Here is a 20,908-nt window from a genome sequence, read left to right on the forward strand (position 1 = left end):
GCCTCGAAGCCCTTCTGGTAAGCACTCTCTGGTATAGCCTTGAGTTCTTCAAGCGATTTTTTCTTTATCTCCTCAATCGTTCGAAACCTTCTCCCTTCCATGGGTGTCTGGAGTTTTGGGGAAAAGAAAAAGTTGGACACAAGCAACGATGTGCATTATCGTGATTCCAAATCCATTAATTGATTTTCCACAATTCCGCCCTTTTTTTTTCGAATTGCCTCTCGCAAACGGCGCATAACTTCAAGAATGACTGGGTTGAAATTCCAACCTTCTTCGTCCACGTTTTAAATTGATTGGGCTGAATCATTTTTGTAAGATCATTCCAGAGATTTCGTATCGGGTTCAAGTCTAGGCTTGATAAAGTCCATTCAATTACATCAACAATTTTTTGCTCAAACCGCCTTCTTACTGACCGTGTATCATTTTTAATTTGCTGGCCGTCATTTTAGGTCTCCCAGCTTGGGAGACATCTAACCCTAATTTGAATGGAAGGAAACACTGAATGTAGATCTGCTGGAAGTTTAATATGAGAGACGACCTAGCTTTGTAGCTATAGAAAGAGTCAAAATAGAGTTAGTTTGATCTTCTATAGAAAAATAAGGGTACTAAATCTTAAAATTTGGTTAGCACTTATTTACGAAAACTTAAAATAGATTTAAGTTCAATAAAAAGAAATAAGGTTGTAAAACCACCAAATTAAAACTCTCGAACGTCCACATAAGAACGCAAACTAATTTTAAAGAAGAGTGTAAGCAAAGTGTTGTTTTATGAACTGAAACTAAACATGAAATTTAAAAAAATCCACTTTTTCATTTTTATTTTAAGTTTTTTCATACCATACATGTATTATGTACATTTTCGCAAAGGATGGTAGAAACATTCTTAATAAAATCATGTTTATCTGGAAGCCAAAATAATTACAGAAAATTTTTCAAAATTTAAAAAAAATATTTGCTGACATTTTGTTACGCTCAATTTCTACTGTTTAGATGTGCGTACGGACTTTTATTTCCTTAAACTTAAACTTAAACTGACAACAGAATCACAGCCTTCTAGTTGTGGTCAATTATCAATATACAGGAAGCTCAACTTTCAGTTTTTTATAACAATTTTGGACACAGCCGAAAATTTAAAAAAAAAAAAAGATGGACGCCGTTGTCTGATCGTGCCCATTTTTTATTGACTTATACATCTTATATAATGTCTAAAAGGAGCCAAATATAATAGAAGTACGTCTACAGAGAAACGGAGAGCAGAGGACAGAGAACGTAAGACAGAAAAAAATAAAAACAATTTTTTTTCGACCCTGATCATTCCTGTACTGATGGGGGGGTCCCCTAGGACCAACCGCTGCCGAGATATAATTTCACCGATTTTTCGACGGCGACAAGTTTATAGGTACTTAGTATATCCGCGTTTTGGCGGTCCATCGGAATTTCGGAAATTTTTGGTTAATATAAATTAGATCTATCTATCGGTCATTTGAAGATTTCCTCTAGTTCTTTTATTTTCGAAAGGTCGAAACAATATTTTGTAAATAAATACTAACAAAAAATTATAACCATCTTTTTCAGTAAAACTGAGTTTCGATAATACATTTTAAAAATTTCAAAAAAATTATCACCAGAAAATTAGGCAAAATTAACACGGACTTAATGATACTTTATTGGCCAAATAACAAGGAAAGAAAACACGGTGCAACAAGTTTAAACAATCCTACAACTAGGGTTTGAAGTGAGTAAAATTACAAGTGAAAAAAAAAAGCAATACGCCGACACGTATTACATCTGGGTGGCAGTCATTCTCACCTGGTCCGAAAGGCGGCAAATAATAAAAGAGTCCGTTCGTTTTTGGGAAAGGTACGAAATATCGAAAAAGTCCAGTACGTGCCGACCAATAAATACTGCGAATTAGTAGCTGTCGGTGGTCCTTTTTGCTATTAGGCGGATTGATAAATGGCTTTATTGCGTCTCTCTTTCTAACTATATACACGTCGGAAGACGTTCTTAATCTCCGTAAATCGCATTCCGCCGGGATTCTCTAGAACATTGAGCAGATCTTTATTGGTGTGGTGAGTAATAGCAGCGACCCCTACGAAATTCTTTCAGCGAAAGTGTCAGCTTTGTGCCTTGGTAAAAATTGCTTAAATTATAGTGAAATTTTTCAATTTTTCTCAATTTTAATTTTTTATTGAAATTCTACAGAAAATATATATGGTAAGGTAATTTTATCATTTATCATATATATTTAAAATCACATAGAATTTTTACATTATTTGTTGTAAAAGTCCAAAGGAAGTTTGTAAAATTTCAATAAAAATTTGTAAAAACCCCACGATATTTTTTGAAAATCCATCCCGATAAAGCCCACAAGCCCACTATATGGTAAGGTAATTTTATCATGGATCATATATTTTTTACATTATTTGTTGTAAAAGTCCAAAGGAAGTTTGTAAAATTTCAATAAAAATTTGTAAAAACACCACGATATTTTTTGAAAATCCATCCCGATAAAGCCCACTATATGGTAAGGTAATTTTATCATGGATCATATATATTTAAAATAAAAAATACATTATTTGTTGTAAAAGTCCAAAGGAAGTTTGTAAAATTTCAATAAAATTTGTAAAATCACCACGACATTTTTTGAAAATCCATCCCGATAAAGCCCACAAGCCCACTATATGGTAAGGTAATTTTATCATGGATCATATATTTTTTACATTATTTGTTGTAAAAGTCCAAAGGAAGTTTGTAAAATTTCAATAAAAATTTGCAAAAACACCACGACATTTTTTGAAAATCCATCCCGATAAAGCCCACAAGCCCACTATATGGTAAGGTAATTTTATCATTGATCACATATTTTTTACATTATTTGTTGTAAAAGTCCAAAGGAAGTTTGTAAAATTTCAATAAAAATTTGCAAAAACACGATATTTTTTGAAAATCCATCCCGATAAAGCCCACTATATGGTAAGGTAATTTTATCATGAATCATGTATATTTAAAATCACATAGAATTTTTACATTATTTGTTGTAAAAGTCCAAAGGAAGTTTGTAAAATTTCAATAAAATTTTGTAAAACCGCCACGATATTTTTTGAAAATCCATCCCGATAAAGCCCACAAGCCCACTATATGGTAAGGTAATTTTATCATGAATCATATATATTTAAAATCACATAGAATTTTTACATTATTTGTCGTAAAAGTCCAAAGGGAGTTTGTAAAATTTCAATAAAATTTTGTAAAAACACCACGATATTTTTTGAAAATCCATCCCGATAAAGCCCACAAGACCAAACGGGCGTCTCCTTCAAGAAAACAACTTTCTTTCACGAACAATTACCGACAAATTTTCCAGAATATTTTATAGATTGGTTTTTAAGATATAATTAGATCACAAACTGGGATAATGTCGGTGTTTTTTATGGTAGCATAGGTCGGCCGTATGAAAGAAACTGTGCATGAATTTTTAAGGTTTCCAAGTGGATAGTTTTTGGCAAACTTTTATTTATTTCTATGGGAATTTTTATTTAATTTGTTTCTATTTCTTGTAATACTGTAATGCTTTTTTAATGTGCTCGTGCACATTAAAAAAGCAAAGAAACCCATCAGTTTAACAAACTGTAATAAAAAATAGGTTTCGCTATATAGTATGTATATTTTAATACAAAAAATTATAAACTATTTATTTTTCTTACACTTTTAAATGTTTTCAACATTTTATTGGATTATAACAGCTTTTTCTTTAAAAACCGAAAATAACAAGCAAAATATTTATTACCCAATTATAAATATTCATATAATTACAAAAGCAAATTTACAAAATTTCAGTAAAACAATGTATATATTTAAAATAACTAAAATCGAATTGTTTGTAAGTTTTTAAATAAAAAAATCTATAAATTTCGGTTATAATTTGGTTAAAAAGGTATAGAACTTGTAATTATGTAAATTCTTTTGTACTACTCTTTCTATTTCTACCTAATATATTACGGACTCAAAATTACGCACGATATATTCTATTCCACAAATTCTACATATTTATCAATGCTGGGTGATGGAATCGTATCTCGTCATATTATACTACTACCCAAGAAGTTGAGTTAATCTCTATAAATCATCCATTAAAGAGAGTTAAAAGTCAAAATGAAACTCTAACTGTATAAAGAATAGACTGTTGGAAATTTCTATTCTTTTTTCAAATTTCATAAATCCCCCATTGTGCTGACTAGTTTTCTTACAGCATTTTCTATTTCATAAAATAGTCATATTTCCACAGTAACGGGATGTAACGATATAAATAGCAAACGACAGGCTCCACAGGCTCCAAGTTGGACAATCTATTGGGCACTTTATCTGCGGTATTAGAAATTTTTCCGATACCAATAGAGACTTAGTCTGGGACTTTCCTAGAACTCATCAGAAATAATATTTGAGTCGACCTTTAAGGCAGCAGCACATTCCGTGCGATTTCTACTGCACTTTACAATGTTTTGTAGATTGAGCACTTCCGGGCGTTTATCCATGCAGGGATGACTCATTTTTAGACACTTAACAGAATCCGAAGGACGGCAAACAATCCCGACAATTTTCTAATCTAACCGAATGACCGCGATAATTTACATGTAACTGTCATCGTAAAAAAAAACACCCACACATGTAAATAACGCGGGAGCGCTAGTCGATCAATCTCGGGGGAGGCAGCGGACCAAAACCAAAGACAGGTGGCGGGATGGCTGGGGGCAGGTGATCATCTTCATGCTCTGCCACCTCCACCTTGGTGTCTTTACCGCAGAAATTACGTTTTTTCCCAATCGCCGCGCGGGTACGACAACATTAAAAAAAAACTCCGCTTCTATTGTGTATTCGACTAATAAAAAATATACAGGGTGTATATTACAGAAGAAGAAGAAGAAAAATTATTAATTATTTTTTAATCGCACAGTATTGACAATTTAGCTATAGCACGTTATACACGACATAAGTCTAGAATGTTCAGAGAAATTAAAAAAAAAACAATAATATATCATATAAAAATTAGCCCATGAATCACCCCCATAGACTATAATTATTATTATTAGTATAAATATAAATATAATATAAAAATAAATATAATACAAACTGAACAGGTACGCATATAAAAAATACACAGTAAAAAGCAAAATAATAACAAATCAAATGTGTACGAGGTGTGTTCAAAAAGGAAGGTGACTTTTGGACGGGTTACGTACAATTCGATATTCGATATTTGTTTTCGTTATGTTTCTGTTTTAGCCAATGTGCACGTTTGCGCGTTAAGGGTGTTTTGTGTGCTCAGCGATAATCTGCTGTCAAAAAAATGTAAATTTTGTGTAAAAAGCGGAATATGGTGACGAACCGCGCTCTGGACGGCCCAGCACCTCAATAACTGATGAAAGCGTTGAAGAAGTGCATGAAACGTGTAGAAACAAAATTTGTTCCGAAACTGCTTAATTTTGGACAAAAGGACCGTCGAAGAAGTATCGCCCAAGAGCTGTTAAACGACGTCAATGACGATCCTGATATGACGTCGAAATCAAAGCCAAATTGTCCCAATGGAAGAACCCAGTTCTGTTTAAAACAAGAAAGTTTTTGCTTGCCCAGCAAAATACAAACACCCTATGTATACATCAATATAATATTTTCGCAGTATAAACGAATCCAAGCAATTTTTGTCTTTGCGTTTATTTTTATATTCTTTACAGATTCGTAGGTAAGGTGAAGAATTGAGGAATATAAACATAAAACAATTAAATATAAACACACGCGAATAAAAAATATTGAAAAATGTTAAATAATAAAACATTTTAAATAAGTGAAATACTATATAAATTGCCGTTAAATAAAACGACCACATATATTTTTTTTATTATAAGTTGTTAATAACTCAAATTCTTTTTCTGGATTGAAAATGAGTTTAAAGATATCCAGAACCAGTGATGATTGATTTATTTTTAAATTTTGTTTGAGCAGCGGAAACAACACATGACAGTTTGTTTTATGAGCATCCATCCGCCATGAAAAGGTGTAGCAGCAAAATTTATTCCGAAACTGCTTTTTTTTAAAAGAAAGGAGTGAGAATGAGCATCGCCCAAGAGCTGTTGAACGACGTCAATACCTTTGGATAAATCTTAAAAGTAACCTTACTTTTTGAACACACCTCGTATATTGTAAATTAAAGTAGTTTTTCAAGTACACCAACGGGTACAAATAAAGACGGAAAGGCATACAGACGCCGCAACTCAATTCGTATAAATTTTGGACATTTTTTATGAATTCAAAGTATGATGGTACCTCGATAAGACTCGTTTAATTCGTCACTATATGAGACTAAACCGATTCTAATCGGAGCGTGTGTAGTGTGAAAATTGTCGCGACGATTTTTGCGCACCCCCGGCAACAGGATCGCGTGTTTCTCGCCCTTCGGGGTGCAGCTGGCCACTCCTAGCGCCCGGTTCGAAGGTCAAAGCAGCGCCCCACACGTCTGGGAGGCACCTGGTCGCCGCGGACTTCCTCTCCTCTCCTGTCTCCTCACGGGTTCACCTTTGTTGTCGGCGATCGAGATTTTCGGTGGCACACACACACACACACACACACACACGCACACACGCACACGTGTGCGCCGCTACGTATTACGTTTAAATCATAATATGGTCGTTTCCTTTGACTCAAGTGGGGCGCAACAGGCCGACGTCCGCGTCGTAGCGTTTGGGGAGGAAATGTAGGGTCTTTTTTTGAATTTTTGCAAGTTGAACTTCCCCCGATGCGAGTTGTGCCCATAAAGTAATCGACAGCGGTTATTTAGGAGACTAAAATTATCAGAATAAAAAAAACTATAAGTATTTTCAGTTTCAAGGGCAATTCTTTAACGAGTAATCAATTTTCGGCGGTTCCTCATAAAACAAACTATCATGTGGTGTTTCCGCTGCTCAAACAAAATGTAAAAATAAATCAACCATCACTGGTTCCGCATTTACTTATAATACAAAAAATATATACGGTCGTTTTATTTAACAACAATTTATATAGTATTATTACGTTTTTCCGATTTTAATTATTTAAAATGTTTTATTATTTAACATTTTATTGTTTTATGTTTATATTCTTCAATTCTTCACCTTATCTCAGAACATGTAAAGACAAAAATTTCTTGGATTCGTTTATACTACGAAAATATTATATTGATGTATACACAGGGTATTTGTATTTTGGTGGACAAGCAAAAACTTTCTAGTTTTAAACGGAACACCATGTATATGAGAACTTTATAGACGCATTTTATGTATAGTAATAGTGTCTAAACATTTCTAACGATTTCTCTAATTAAAGTCCTTTGTTATATATCTGGGTTTTATTTTCTTATAGTAAATGGTGTTTGTTAATAAATGAATACAAAACTGTTCAAAAGTTGAAATAGGAGTACTGTATTTCGAGTCATTATATTTGGTGACCTCGTGGGTTTTCTATTTCAAGAAGTTGTACATTTCGAAATATTATAATAAGATGTCTAGCAAATAACGTCAACATACAGGCCATAGAAAAAGTGCAGCATAGGTTCCTGCGGTATACAGCATTTAGAGGATCTCACCATCTACTGCATTCAAATTCCCATGGACCTACTCCTTCCAGGTGGAGTTCCATCGTACTATGTTGTTTTCTAGATCAGCTGCACTAGCGAATCCCTTTTCTGACGAACTTGACTGCTTCCAGATTGCAAGAATATTTAAAAAAGAACTTAAAGGACTGTCGGTAAACTAAGTGTCCTTACTGTCGTGTCGACTAACTCTACCAATATTTAATATTTTGGACAATCCATGTTTGTCATGTTATGGTAAGGTCTATTTTATTCTGTTTTTAATTTTGCTTTATTTTATTTTATTTTGTTGTTTACTATTTAGTTTATGTCAATCCTACTTTATATTGGGCGGTTGGCAAGTTGATAAATAAATAAATAAATAATAATAATAATCGAATGCAACCAGGGTCCTACCTTGAGAGAAGAGTCCTTCACCAACCACAAGCACGATAGCATTTCTCTTTGTGACAGGTAAATATCCCCGGTAAATATATTTCGGGTAAATACTCAAGGTTTTTACCCGATTTGGTATTTATATGGTTTTTTTCATATTGTTGTTGGACTCCGCACCGTCATTTACGACAATGAAATTTTAGTCAGCTGAATTTAAAAGTGGCCGTCGGAGATTAGAAGATCAAAGGTTGGAACGTCCAAAAACTGTAACTGCCGACGAAAATGTTGCCAAAGTTCATCGAATGGTGTTAAACGATAGTCGAATTAAAGTGAGAGAGATGCAAAAACTGTTATTTGAAAGAGACATCTGGTCATCTAAGTCGATTACATTCAAAAGGAATGAAACTCCCTAAATAAGTCGATTTTTCAACCCTGTCAACTACTTCGTTATTAATGAGCAGTTCTGTACATGGTGTTGGAGTTTTGCAGATTACCATGTACTTTGTCTTTCCGGCATTAAGTTCTTGTAGGTTTTCCAGACTGTTAACTATAAAACCAGCGTCGTCGGCGTAATGGATGTTGCCTATATTTTCTCCAATTATTTTTATTCCACTCCTAAAGATGTCCTCAGAGTAGAGGTTGAATAGCAGAGGAGTATTTTTCCTCTATACGCACGACTGCCTTCTGTCTCCAGTACAGGTTGCTGATAATTCGCATGTCCATGATGTCAATTATTATTCACTTTGGACTCCTAAAATGGTTATAGCTGCACCTTCTGCATTTATGGATACTGTTTTTCGGGTTGGTGTTGATCTGTTTGGCAATAAACAAGAGGAAATTATCCAGTATAATGATGTGAAATTTTCCTTGAAAGGTACTCCGCATGAATTTGTTCACAAACGTAAAAACTTAGGAGTCTTTCTTGAAAAGTCCTACCAGAAACTGAAAGTACTTTACATGTATAAAGACTAGTTATCTACTGAGATTAGATTGAAATTGTATGACTCTCTCTATTGGGATATTGGGACGTTGTATACTGGGCAGCTCTAAAACAAAAATTGCAAAATGTCTGCCTGAGATACAGCTATGGTTTGCGTAATTTTGTTCATATAACGCCGGCACTGAAGGATTCTCAGTGGTTAAATCTGACCAGGGGTAGTGTTCTATGTTCCCAAGCATAGTACGGCTGCGTTTCAGAGTACTTTTACATATAACGCTATTAAAACTTACAAATCACTTCCATCGCCTGGGGAAGTATATAGAGTTACATCTTGGATCACCGTTAGGTGGAAAACTTTTCATGTGACCCTCGTAGCATTCTAAGGTTATATTGGGAGCACCGTTCAGATAACGCAAAAACCAGAAACGTTAGCTTATAATTGAGACGTGAACTTATAATACCGAGCGAACTAGTAACGGATATTCGGCGCCCTTACCTGTCGGTAAGAGAAATCTCGCCCTAGGCAAACGTGTGGGGGGGAGGCGGGGGGTGGCGGAATCGGTATTTATAAGTTGCGCGTTATGAGTCTTTCCCCCCTCCCGCCCCCGGGTACGCCGTGGGTGCAACACAGCCGCGCATCTGCCCCCGTGAACGCAAACATCGTAAAGTGTAATACGAAACTCTCGGAAGTTGCCGGTACGCCCTTAAAATGCACAAGGTGGCCCCGATGCCGCCATTCGGCTTATCGCGCGCCGCTCATAATTTTATTCGGCTCAGTATTCGTATTATACCGGTGAAATTTCTCAATCGGAGACTCGAACAAAAGGTTTTTTTTTATATTGGAAACGAAATCGAAGACGGATAGTAGATTTCCCAACAAGAATGTCGAGTTACACCGACCAAAAAATATGAGAAAAAAGCAAATACAAAAGTTTAGTGGTTGTATTTTAAAATTTTGTTTCGAATTCGAATTTTAATTAGCTGTAACTTTTTTTCTAGGGATATCAAAGTAAATAACAAAACAAAAATTTAGGGTTAGGAGCAAAGTTTTTTTCCAACAAAACACTGTCAATTCTCGGACATATAAGCCTACATCATATTTTTTTAAATGCAATATATATGACATTTGTGTATAATTAATTAATCAAGATATTCTATTAAACGCATATATTTTTCTAAAAAAATAACTAAAAATTGACCGTGGTCAATTAACCACTCCTTAATGGACTAGTTTTAAATAACAATTGTAGAGGGTTATCTATCATTATTTAATAATAATATACTACAACCCTAAGAAAATAAAGACACAGTAATAATAATAATAATAATAATAAATATAGTAATAATAATAAAAATAGTAATAATAATATTATTATTGTATATTATTTAGTAAATAATGTTGTATTTTGTTGGTATTGCAAAATTGAATCAACAAAAGATTGTTAACTTTTTTTGGCCAAATTTTCGCAAACCTGGTGCCGATATTAAAAACGACAAAATTTTAAAATTGTAAATAATAAAGAATTTTATGAAATTGAAACCGCAACCGTTTACTTCCTGGCATGCGAACTCCTCGTGCTGCAGCAGGAAGTTCGGGCCCCGGCAAGGGGTCACGGGGTTGCCAGAGATACTATTTTTAAATCCACTTAAACAAGGGGACGAAAGATTTTCGGATGAGGCGTTGCAGCTTTCGGGGATCAAAACTCCCGCGCAGGTTGAAACGTTCTTCGAAAATGGCGCAGTCAACAAAAACCGTTATTATTATCATTAGTACGATGCGTCGTTTTCCCGAGACCTTTTCCACCAATTGCAGCCTCGAGTATGAATATTGATTATTTCAACCGTTTTTATTGCCGCTTTTACGTTTTGTTTTATTGCGGCAAATCGCGCGTTTCGATAAAACATTTACTGCCGAAAGACGTTTGCCGTAACATAAGCGAATTATCTGTCAATGGTCGTAATAGAGAAGCATTGGAAAAATCCTTAATAATATTAGCTACGTTGACGATACTGTTTTGTGAGGATTTACAGAGAATATTAAAGAAAGTAGTGAAAGCTAGCGAAGATTACGGTCTCGACATGAACATCAACAAGACTAAAATGATGGCGATAACAGAAAGGAAGCAAGCAACAGGTCGGCTCGTCGTAGACGAGAAAACAATTGAACAAGTGAGACACTACAAATACCTTGGCACCATAATTAATGAAGACGTTCAACATAAACAGCAAATGCTGGCACGCAGTCTTCATAAAAATGAAAAAAAAAACTATTGACGGCTCCGGACCTATCACTAACGGTAATGGTCAAATGCTGTGTATTTCCCGTATTGCTTTATGGCTTGGAAGGCTGGACGCTGAATAGAGAAACCACAAGGAGGTTGGAAGCTTTTGAAATCTGGCCTTACAGGACGCATGCCGGGAGTCTCGTGGATGAGTAGAACTACAAACGAGTTAGAGTTAGGAAGAATGAGCAAAGAACTCGAAATACTCTTTACCATTAAACAACGCAAATTTGAGGGCATTGTGGAGGGCAAAATTATAGATAGACGAAGTGTAGGGCGCCCAAGAGTCTCTTGGTTGCGCAATCTTCGAGAATGGTCCATCGTCATCAACCTTCAAAGGAGAAGATTATACAGGAAGAATCGTGATACGTGGTATTATTGAAATAACACGGTATCGTTTAATTATTGAAACCGGACCCCACGCTGATGCCGAAACGTTATTTTGTTCGGTCCAAATAGGATAAAAAAATCAATTTATTTTTAAAAACCAACATACGCCGCAAAAAGCAATTTAAGCTATTTATCTGGTAAATGATACATGCCTATGGTACAAAACGTAATGTAACTACAAAGCAGTGTATGGAAAACTTAGATTTTTATTAAAAAATAAAAAATCATTGATTTTTTAAAAAAAAAACATCACTCTCGTAAAAGCAAAGTCATTAATTATTTCAAAAATGTCATGTCCTTTTTGTCTTTTATTGCCAAAATTTGAATTCATGCATATTTTATTTATATTAATCTTTATGATTTTTAGAGACTTATTTTTATTTTTTACGATACATGAAAAAAGTATTTCGTATTCATATCGTATAATTTATGTATCCTAGGAAGGAATGTATTCGGTTTTCAAAAAAATTGTAAATTTAATAAACTACGTTTTTAATGTTTTTATTTCCTCACTCCAGTATTGCTTGACAGTTCTGCCACTACATCGTCTGCCTCGAGTGCAACGAGACTCATGACAGATCTGTCGAGCCTCTGGAAATCTCCCCAGTCTAAACAAAGAAGACAAAGAAAAAGAAAAAAAAACTGAAAAGTACTTTCGTAATGCGAACAGCAACAGCTGAAATCAAAAAGATTGACAAACAAATAGCAAAGGTAATTTTTGCTACTAATTCGAGCTTTCGATGCACTGAAATCTCTATATAAAGGTTTAAAAAACAGTTGCTTTATTTAAAGTTTTATAACCTGCTGCTCTTAAAACTGAACCGATGTAAATAAAAACATGAACCAAAAAAAAAACAAATGGTTCTTAAATACTTCCAAAAATGGATAACGTAGTTATTTCACAGGGTGTTTTAAAATTAAGGCTAGGAAATATCCATTAAATTTACCAATCACTAAAACGCGAATATTTATCAAACCACTAAATACGTGAAGTAAAATTGGTCATTTTAGCAAAAATTTTCTTAAAAAAAAAATCAACCTAAATTTTACTAAAAATTTCAATGTAGCTTTTTTTGCAGCTGAGTGTATAATAATGCTTAAAACATCCAGCTTACGCTATAATTTTAATTATAAGTATTTTGTTTGTATTTATGTTAGGGATGGGGCAGCTGGAGAAAAACTGCAATAGCTTGAATTTGAATTTGTGCTCGTTTAAAGGACAATTTCATTGATCACTTCGAGGGTGCTCTCGAGATAATAAACTATTATAATGATAATAATAATATGATAATTTACAATTTCGAAATAGTCGCCTTCAATAATTTTTTGGATAGCTTTGAGTGCCGGAAAACTCCCATAATACGGATACCGAAATTATTCCGGTTGGTTCGATAGTTTACCCCCACCTCCCCATTGAAAATCGACAATAATAACCCCCTACCCTATACACGACCTATACCCACGTTAACAAATAAAGAGGAGTTTACGCACGCTGACTGGGCACGCATTTAACAACAATTTACCCAAATTTACCGGTCGGACAATGACGTTGACAAACAACTGATGCTAGCCGAAGGACATTAATTCGTTAATTCCATCACGCACCGGTAGAGGGATAATCCCTTAATGGCGGCGCGGCGGGAGGTTCCCAGTGGACGTATTCGATGTGTCAGATCTAATTTGGTTAATATATCAATGCCGGTCAGTGTTAAGGGTCGGTAGCGAATAATGTCGCATTTATATACGCTGGCAAATTTCTCGTGATTTAATGGGCGGTCTTTCTCCAACAGTTTTAGGATAGCGATAGCTAATTTGCATACGAGCATTTTCACCTAACTTCGAACAGTCGTATTTATACGGTTGCCGATACCATGACGCATTCTGCCTACAGCCTTCGCTAAATTTTAGGACTGGGAATAACTTTAGACAAATAATGACCTTCATAAATATCGGAAACAACAAGTTTATAAATATTAGTTTTAGTTGGCGTAAGGAAAACTGTTTAAATAAATATAATTATATATATAAATAAAACAAACAAATATTAAAATATATATAAGATAAATTAATATTTCAATTTTAATTATACTAGAATTAAACAAAATAAATAAGAACCAAAAGTTCATATTTTCACATGACAATTGTTTCGACAACATCGTGTGTTAATTCACGTTGTTGTGAGAATTTAAGGTTAATAATGGAGAGGTATTTAAATATAATTGATCGTTAAGCAATACACATAAATAGAGTTTACTGTTGTCTGGATTTGTTTTTTATTTATAATGTTATAGATAAAATTATAAATAAAAAACAAATCCAGACAACAGTAAACTCTATTTATGTGTATGATATCATGATATGATATCATGGACCTGAAAGCAAGCGCGAAGCATGTCGAAAGAAACGGTATCCTGTTTTTTCAGGAGAACTGGCCACGTAACAACTGTTTCTTTGGTGAAAGGTAAACCAGTCAACTCTGAATGGTACACGACCATTGAAATTAGAAAAACCAACCCCCGAAGACGAATCACTGTCCACGACGACAATGCCAGCACTCACCGATCAGTGCAAAAAAAGAACTTTTTGAGCATTAAAAACGTTGATTTGATGAGCCATCCACCATATAGTCCTCATCACATTAAGAATAAATTACGTGGGCAACGATTTTTGACACCAAAAGAAGCGATTGATGCATGTTTTGGAGGTGCCTGCCTCGATGTGGGAAAAGTGCTTGGTAGCTTAGAGTTTTTTATTACAAATCCAGAAACGTCAGAGGAGTACCCTCTAACTTCGTCAGTAATCCAAACTGTTGATCTGCTTTTTGAAGACGCACTGTATACCTCCGTAATTACGTCATTTTGAGATCGCGGCCCATATTGCGTGGCCGCTACCGCTCCACGTCCGGGAGATAGTGTAACAATAGCCCACGGTCAAGTATCGAACGTGTCGCGATTTTTTTTTATGGTCGTAGGTGGTCTTGCACGTGCCACATTGACGAGGAGGTGGGAGCCGATGATAGCGATAGCGCTCGTCGGGCATATTGTTCGGTTAAATGTTCCACTCGATACTGATGATCGGCGGTGCTCGGTGAGATACGCTGATGTTCTTATTAACCTCGAAGGGCTTTTGTAATTGTATACGAAGGGCTTTGTCTTGCGATTTTTGGGCCCCCTAGGGGGCGACATTTTTTTTTATTTTAATAATAATATACACAAGCCCTTAAGTACACAGAAAAAGACATAAATTTATACACCATATAAAAAAATTACATCCTATAATGTTGTAGTGTATGGTACCCTTCGAAGCAGCCACTATTGAATAGTCAAAGCAAGTGTCACAGTTTCCCGCCTGCTGCTTTGTACTTTACGATTAGACCATACCGCGCAGTCTTTTTTCTTTCCATCATTTTGACGTAAAATATGTAATTTACCGTTTAGCCGCTATTCTGTATCCACGGACGATGGTCTGCCAGTAATGTTGTACCCCTGTCGAAAGTTTTTTGTCATCTCGCCAATCAATTCCCGTACAAACTTTAGATGTGTTGTTTTGCTAATGTATAACTTTAGAAGGAGAAACGATATACTACTACTATTATACCACTCTCTGTAACATACTTTCGATTTGAGAATATGGTTGTGCCGTATGCTCAATGTTAGAAAATATAAGTCTATAAAATAATTTTTAATGTAATAAGTTTGATATCTCCAATTTCAAAATGCTTTTGAAATATACTTCCAATTATAATATATAATCGTAATCGTTTGATTTGAGTTGATGGCATATCCTGGCTGCACGAAGCCTGACGAAGTGTAACCAATGGTCATACGACCTTCATTGTAGTTTCAGTTTTTACCGGTGTAAGGTGAAAGGGTTGTGGAACAATAAATATGGAAGACACATTGAAAGGTTGGGGACTTCCGGAGTCCGTTAGAAAAGTATTGAAAGGTGTGTATTTAGAACACTATATACCTACATTTACTACCTACATCTTTTAAATATTTTATAGGGAGTAGGGATTTTTCCCAAATATGTATGTTCTTGGATACAGTACCGGCAATTGTTTTTATTTTTTTACAAAATTAGGTACAGACCAAAAAATCTCACGACACAGTGTTGAAGTAGTGGCTTTTCAAACTCTTGACTGGAACCTTCGGCACTGTACTAACGCACAATAACGCGTTTTACCACAAACCGTTTTAACTGTTTTAATCTTCTCCTGAAGATGCCAACTTGGTTGGCGAAACGCGCGTCGAGTACGTCAAATTGAGTTTCGGTTTGTGGTAAAACGCGTTATTGTGTGGTAGTGGCTTTTGTTGATGTATTTAAAGCTAGGAAAGAATGTGTGCGACAATTTTGTTTAGATTAAGTATGGTTCTTAAAAATGGTTGAACCTCATTCTCTGCCGTATATTATTATTTTTTTCCAATAGCTTCCCGGGTATTCTGCGGAAGCCAGAATCCTCCAAGAATTAAAATACCATTTCATTGTCTCAAAGATTGAGACGCATTGCAAAAACTTTTGTTGTTTTTCACTATGTTTTAGCTGTAAGCTTGTGAAGCTAAAGAAGCTATTGTGTTTTCTGTAGACTTTCTTTGCATGAATCCATACTGATTTTTAGTGAAAATTTTGTTTTCCTCTAGAATCTGGACAAACGTTTCTTTAAGGACCGTCCCAGAAATGCAAACTGGATAAATAAAAATGCGGAAAAGTGGAATGAACTAATCAATTTAAATTCAATTAAACTAAATTAAAATTCAAAAAAATTCAAAAGATCAAATATCAGAACATGTTTCGATGATACTATTAAAAACTTTTATTTATTTTTTTTTTGATTTTTTGTTGCACTTTACTAATCGCCAATGCGACCAGGTTTAGACTTCTCTTGAGAAAATTCAGAAAAACATTATTAACTTTTTGAATTATAAGTTTAATACAGTTCGCCACAACTGGGCTTACGAGGTCAATTTGCAGTTTTATGGAGTGTACATTTCGATATTTGTTTTGTCCTTAAATGCTTAAACAATCAGGTAGACTGTAATGAGATTTTACAATTTTTCTGCCTAAATTGCAGCCCGTCATGCTTCATAGTAGAGTTATTTTTGACAGAACTTTTGACATCTTAAACGAGAGTTACGATTTAGTCTTATTTTTCTAGGTGTGTATGTTAACTTTGTACCCTCATTATGTAGATAACTTATATTGCTATTGCTACTGGATATTCAGTAGCTTAAAAAAAAATTAAATCACTGTAATGGTTGTTATGTTATAATATTTAGGATGATTATGCTGTTATGACTTTTTGTACGTTTATTTGTCAAATTACTTATCGATTTGTAATAATTTGTACTTTGGAAGAATTTCAAATTTTGAAACGCTTTTCTCGTGTCTAGGATACGGCAAACAGGTCGTATGGGGTGGAAAAAATTCGTCAGATAATGTGACGCGGTGGCAACTGCGAACGAGGATAAACACAGACAGGAAGATGCCACGCCACCACACACGTGTCGCGGCTTCTCTCTCGCATCTGTCGCGGTTATTCTCACCTTTCGTCCCGATTCGGATCGAACAGCGATTTCCTGCTTCGCACCCGCCCACGACTATTATAAAAATCTGCGAAGTTTCTGAAACGTTTCGATTTTGGCACACCACGAGCCAAAGGATATTTTTACAATTTGATCCCACGAAAATGTCCGTCCGTATGCGAATTGGGGCGTCAAAATGGTTGACAAATGGACGACAATTATTATAAAGTGAGGATACACCCTGTATAAAGTGTGTGCGCGAATGTTTGTGCCAGTAAATGCGATTCCAATAATACAATCTCGCCGTTTTTCATTTACCACCAATAATTTATACGAGAAAAAGGAAATTTTTAACATTTTTAAAGATTTTGTGCCCCAAAATAAGTAGACGTTGCCCTGGATATTTCACGTTTCACGGCCTTATTTTTCACTAATTTTGATTTGCAGCGAATAATTTACTCAATTTCAGACTGGCACAGACGTGCCAGAAGCACATCAGCCATTTATATTTTAAGTATACAATACAAAAGCGGTAAGCTGCATGTTCCGACTGTAGGCTGTCGACGACTTCGAGGTCACCTGATAATTCGGGTGTATTTTTATCAATCTGCGACGCTTAAAACCTCGTCTATTTAAAAAACGATAAAATATATTTTCTTATCCAAAATATTTGGTAGTCTGGACGATTTTATTTGAGTAAGAGTTTTTGATCCTATAAGTCTTATTTTCATTCCCAAAAAGTGATAATGTTAGGGTCGTCTCCAACGATCATCATCATCAAAAAAATAATAAGTATATATGATACAAGTATTGTCGGCAAACGCTTAAATTTTACAGAAAGTTGATTTTAGAATATCCGACGTATACACAAGAAATAACAGAGGAGCTGGATCACTGCGATTTGAACACAAAGGAGAGACAATAATATAAAAGTCAACTTTAATTAAGTAAATTTTTAAATAATTAATTAATACCAGAGAGAGTAGATGGGACAACGTAAAACCAAAAATTATATCCTTGGATGATAGTGATAGCAGAGATCCAAACTATTCTGGGGACTAGTTTTATTTAATCTGGTATTTATTATTTATATAATTACAATTATGCAGTAAAGTAACATAATCATTGCTAACATCAAGATTAAGAAACTCTTATACTTACGAGACATCCTAAAACATACAACATCCAGCATTTGATCGTTCAGCGGTAAATATAGCCAACATGATTGCTAATAGTCGGCACAAAACGGATATGGCACATCAAGAAGAAGAAGAAGAAGAATACAACAGAATGAATTCGTACTCTTTTGTTTCAATTTCCTTATCACTATCGTGGACCTAGGAACGGATAAAAACGTTAAAAACCATTATTACAGTCATGACCATTTATCCTGCATCGCACGGATGCCACGTCCCGTTTTAAAGAACTCTTTTACACGAACTTTTGCTCGATATCCGTGCAAAAACTAGCGGACATACGGCGATCTAATTGAAAGCCTCGATATCGTCAAACGCAATTATTCCGTGAACGCATGCGTACCTACTTATGAATTAACCATAAGCGAAAAACCTCTTTTTGTTCGCGGCGAAGACACGCAACTCACTTTTCGAACTATAGTACTGTCTGCTCCAGACAACACATGTCCACTTTCATCCGCGTTTCGTGCGAAGCGGCGCTGCTGCTTTTTTTTTTCAGTATGGAAATATATTTATGGTTTTTTTCCTCTCTATATGGATTACGACCGTGTAATAACGCTCCTCGGGCCTTTGCATTTTCATTATAAGGCAATCTTTGATTATCTAATTAGAGCACGAACCAAGTATCCGTGTCAAACACGACATTTCGCTCACTGGTTTGACGTATAGCGTCTACCGGTATATACATATGTAGTCGCTTTGCACAGGGTGTAACAATCCGGTAAGTTCGTTGGTCGCGTACAGTGACCGTTGGTAATATGTACCGGGTGGGCACTTTATTAGAAGAACTACTGGTTTTAAAAAAAAAGTTTATACAAAAGTTTCATGATTTAAATTAAATTTGAAAAATATTTTTTTTTTATATATTTTGACATTTTTTCGAATTTTATGTACTTTAGACAGAAATTGAGATTATATATTTTTTATGAATAATATTGTTCTTCAGAGGCATGATCAAATTTTAAACACATTTTTAGAAGACTTTCCTCTAACGATCTGCGATGACTAGGTATTTTAAAATTATACAGGGTGTCTTAAATTAAAGGACTTTTTTGTAAGTAAGGTAACACAGAGATTTATTACAAATTATTTTACATCAACGATGTAAAATAATTTGTAGAATTTTGATAATAAACATAATGTAAATTTCAATCAAAATCCACTAACTGTGATTATCTGCACCTCAAATGCAAACATTAAAATAAAAAAAAAACTAATTTGTAATTAAATTTTCAAAAACATTTTTCTCGAAAACGGTGTGTTCTAGCCAGGTGCTACAAGGGTACCTTATTTACGTAGAAAACGTCAGATTTTCAAATTCTGCAGTCCAAATTACGAAAATTCCCCTGAAGACAATCCAATACTAAGTTTTACTTCGTTAAATACACCCTAAAAAGTTTAGTAACTCTACCAAATTTTACGCAAAAATATTTACGTGTTTCGAAAATATCACCTCTTCAAATTTAACACCCTGTATGTAAAAAGTTAAGACGTCTTGGACCCTAGTTTATATGAGCCTTTATCCTTATTTTGGGGGACAGCCTGTATACTATAGCACGGTTGATTGTATCGGGCTATATTCTAAAGACGTTGTATTTTGTTTATATGTCGTAACCACAATTCGCTACTAAAAATCTGCTTAGATATTTAATTTAATTTAGAGTCATACTTTAAAACTGTCGACTTAAGAGATCTTACATATTTACTTAAATATTTTTTTCACTATCTCAATTGCAGAATAAATATTTAATGGAAAATTTATGCCAGTTCGTTTCCTTAAATAAAGTTATCTCTCTGTCTTGCGTTTTCGGTACGCGCGGTACATCTTGGCGGTGTGGCCGGCCGCTTCTTTGTATTAACGCGGACGTGTGCGGGGGCGGTCTCATGAGTCACGTGCCGTGGGCGCCGGCGTCGTCGGGTAACTTCCGTCGCCGGCTCACCCGGGCTTACCACGTAGACGACGCCCATATATATGCGAATACCGATCACCATGACCATCCCCTGCAGATGCGAGATCGAAATCTGAAGCCGCCCGATCTATACCGATACTTTACAGACCTGTAATATGATTCCTGGTAATTGTTCACGCGTACTACTAGTCCGCTCTTGACGAGGGAATATGCCTATTAGTTTTAGGTGGCAAATGGCTTCTGTAGTACGTGTTTGATACAGACCACCGGTCGTCGACTTAATGGCTCAATAGAATAAAGAAGGATCTTATGAAAAACCTCCGAAAATTAAGTCTTTTACTGTTTGGACACGCATATACCGGGTGGTCGTAACTGGTGTGTTTTAAAAGGAAATACTAGAAAGATACATGTCAAGGACTCTGAAGTTTCTCATAAATGAATTTAACTTTCTTGTTACTTTCGAAAATCGATTAAATCGAATTTTTTGAAAGCATCTGCGCTCGTATAAAAATTTTATATCTCGGTAAGGGGATCGCCGTTGGTACAGAAATGATCACCGTCGAAAAAATTTTTTTTTGTCTGTCCGTTCTCCGTTCTCGTCTTTTGGTTTTTCCTGAATAACCTTCGAACAGTTAGCGCTACAAAATTAAAATCTGCCTCCTTTTTAACCCTC

The 20,908-nt window shown here is 35.1% G+C and overlaps 1 protein-coding gene and 1 long non-coding RNA gene across 2 annotated transcripts in view; one reads left to right on the forward strand and one right to left on the reverse strand.

The window, feature by feature from the left end:
* LOC132697949 (protein spitz-like) overlaps positions 1-20,908 on the reverse strand; it is a 151,212-nt gene that overhangs the window by 101,191 nt on the left and 29,113 nt on the right. The window lies entirely within an intron of this gene.
* On the forward strand, positions 14,543-17,403 carry LOC132698606 (uncharacterized). The gene is made up of 3 exons (XR_009618402.1): positions 14,543-14,694; positions 15,448-15,552; positions 16,998-17,403. It is a non-coding gene; the product is annotated as an uncharacterized LOC132698606 (long non-coding RNA).

The sequence above is a fragment of the Cylas formicarius genome, unplaced genomic scaffold (genome assembly GCF_029955315.1).
Source record: "Cylas formicarius isolate icCylForm1 unplaced genomic scaffold, icCylForm1.1 PGA_scaffold_2__14_contigs__length_35257938, whole genome shotgun sequence".
Taxonomy (NCBI): Eukaryota; Metazoa; Arthropoda; class Insecta; order Coleoptera; family Brentidae; genus Cylas; species Cylas formicarius.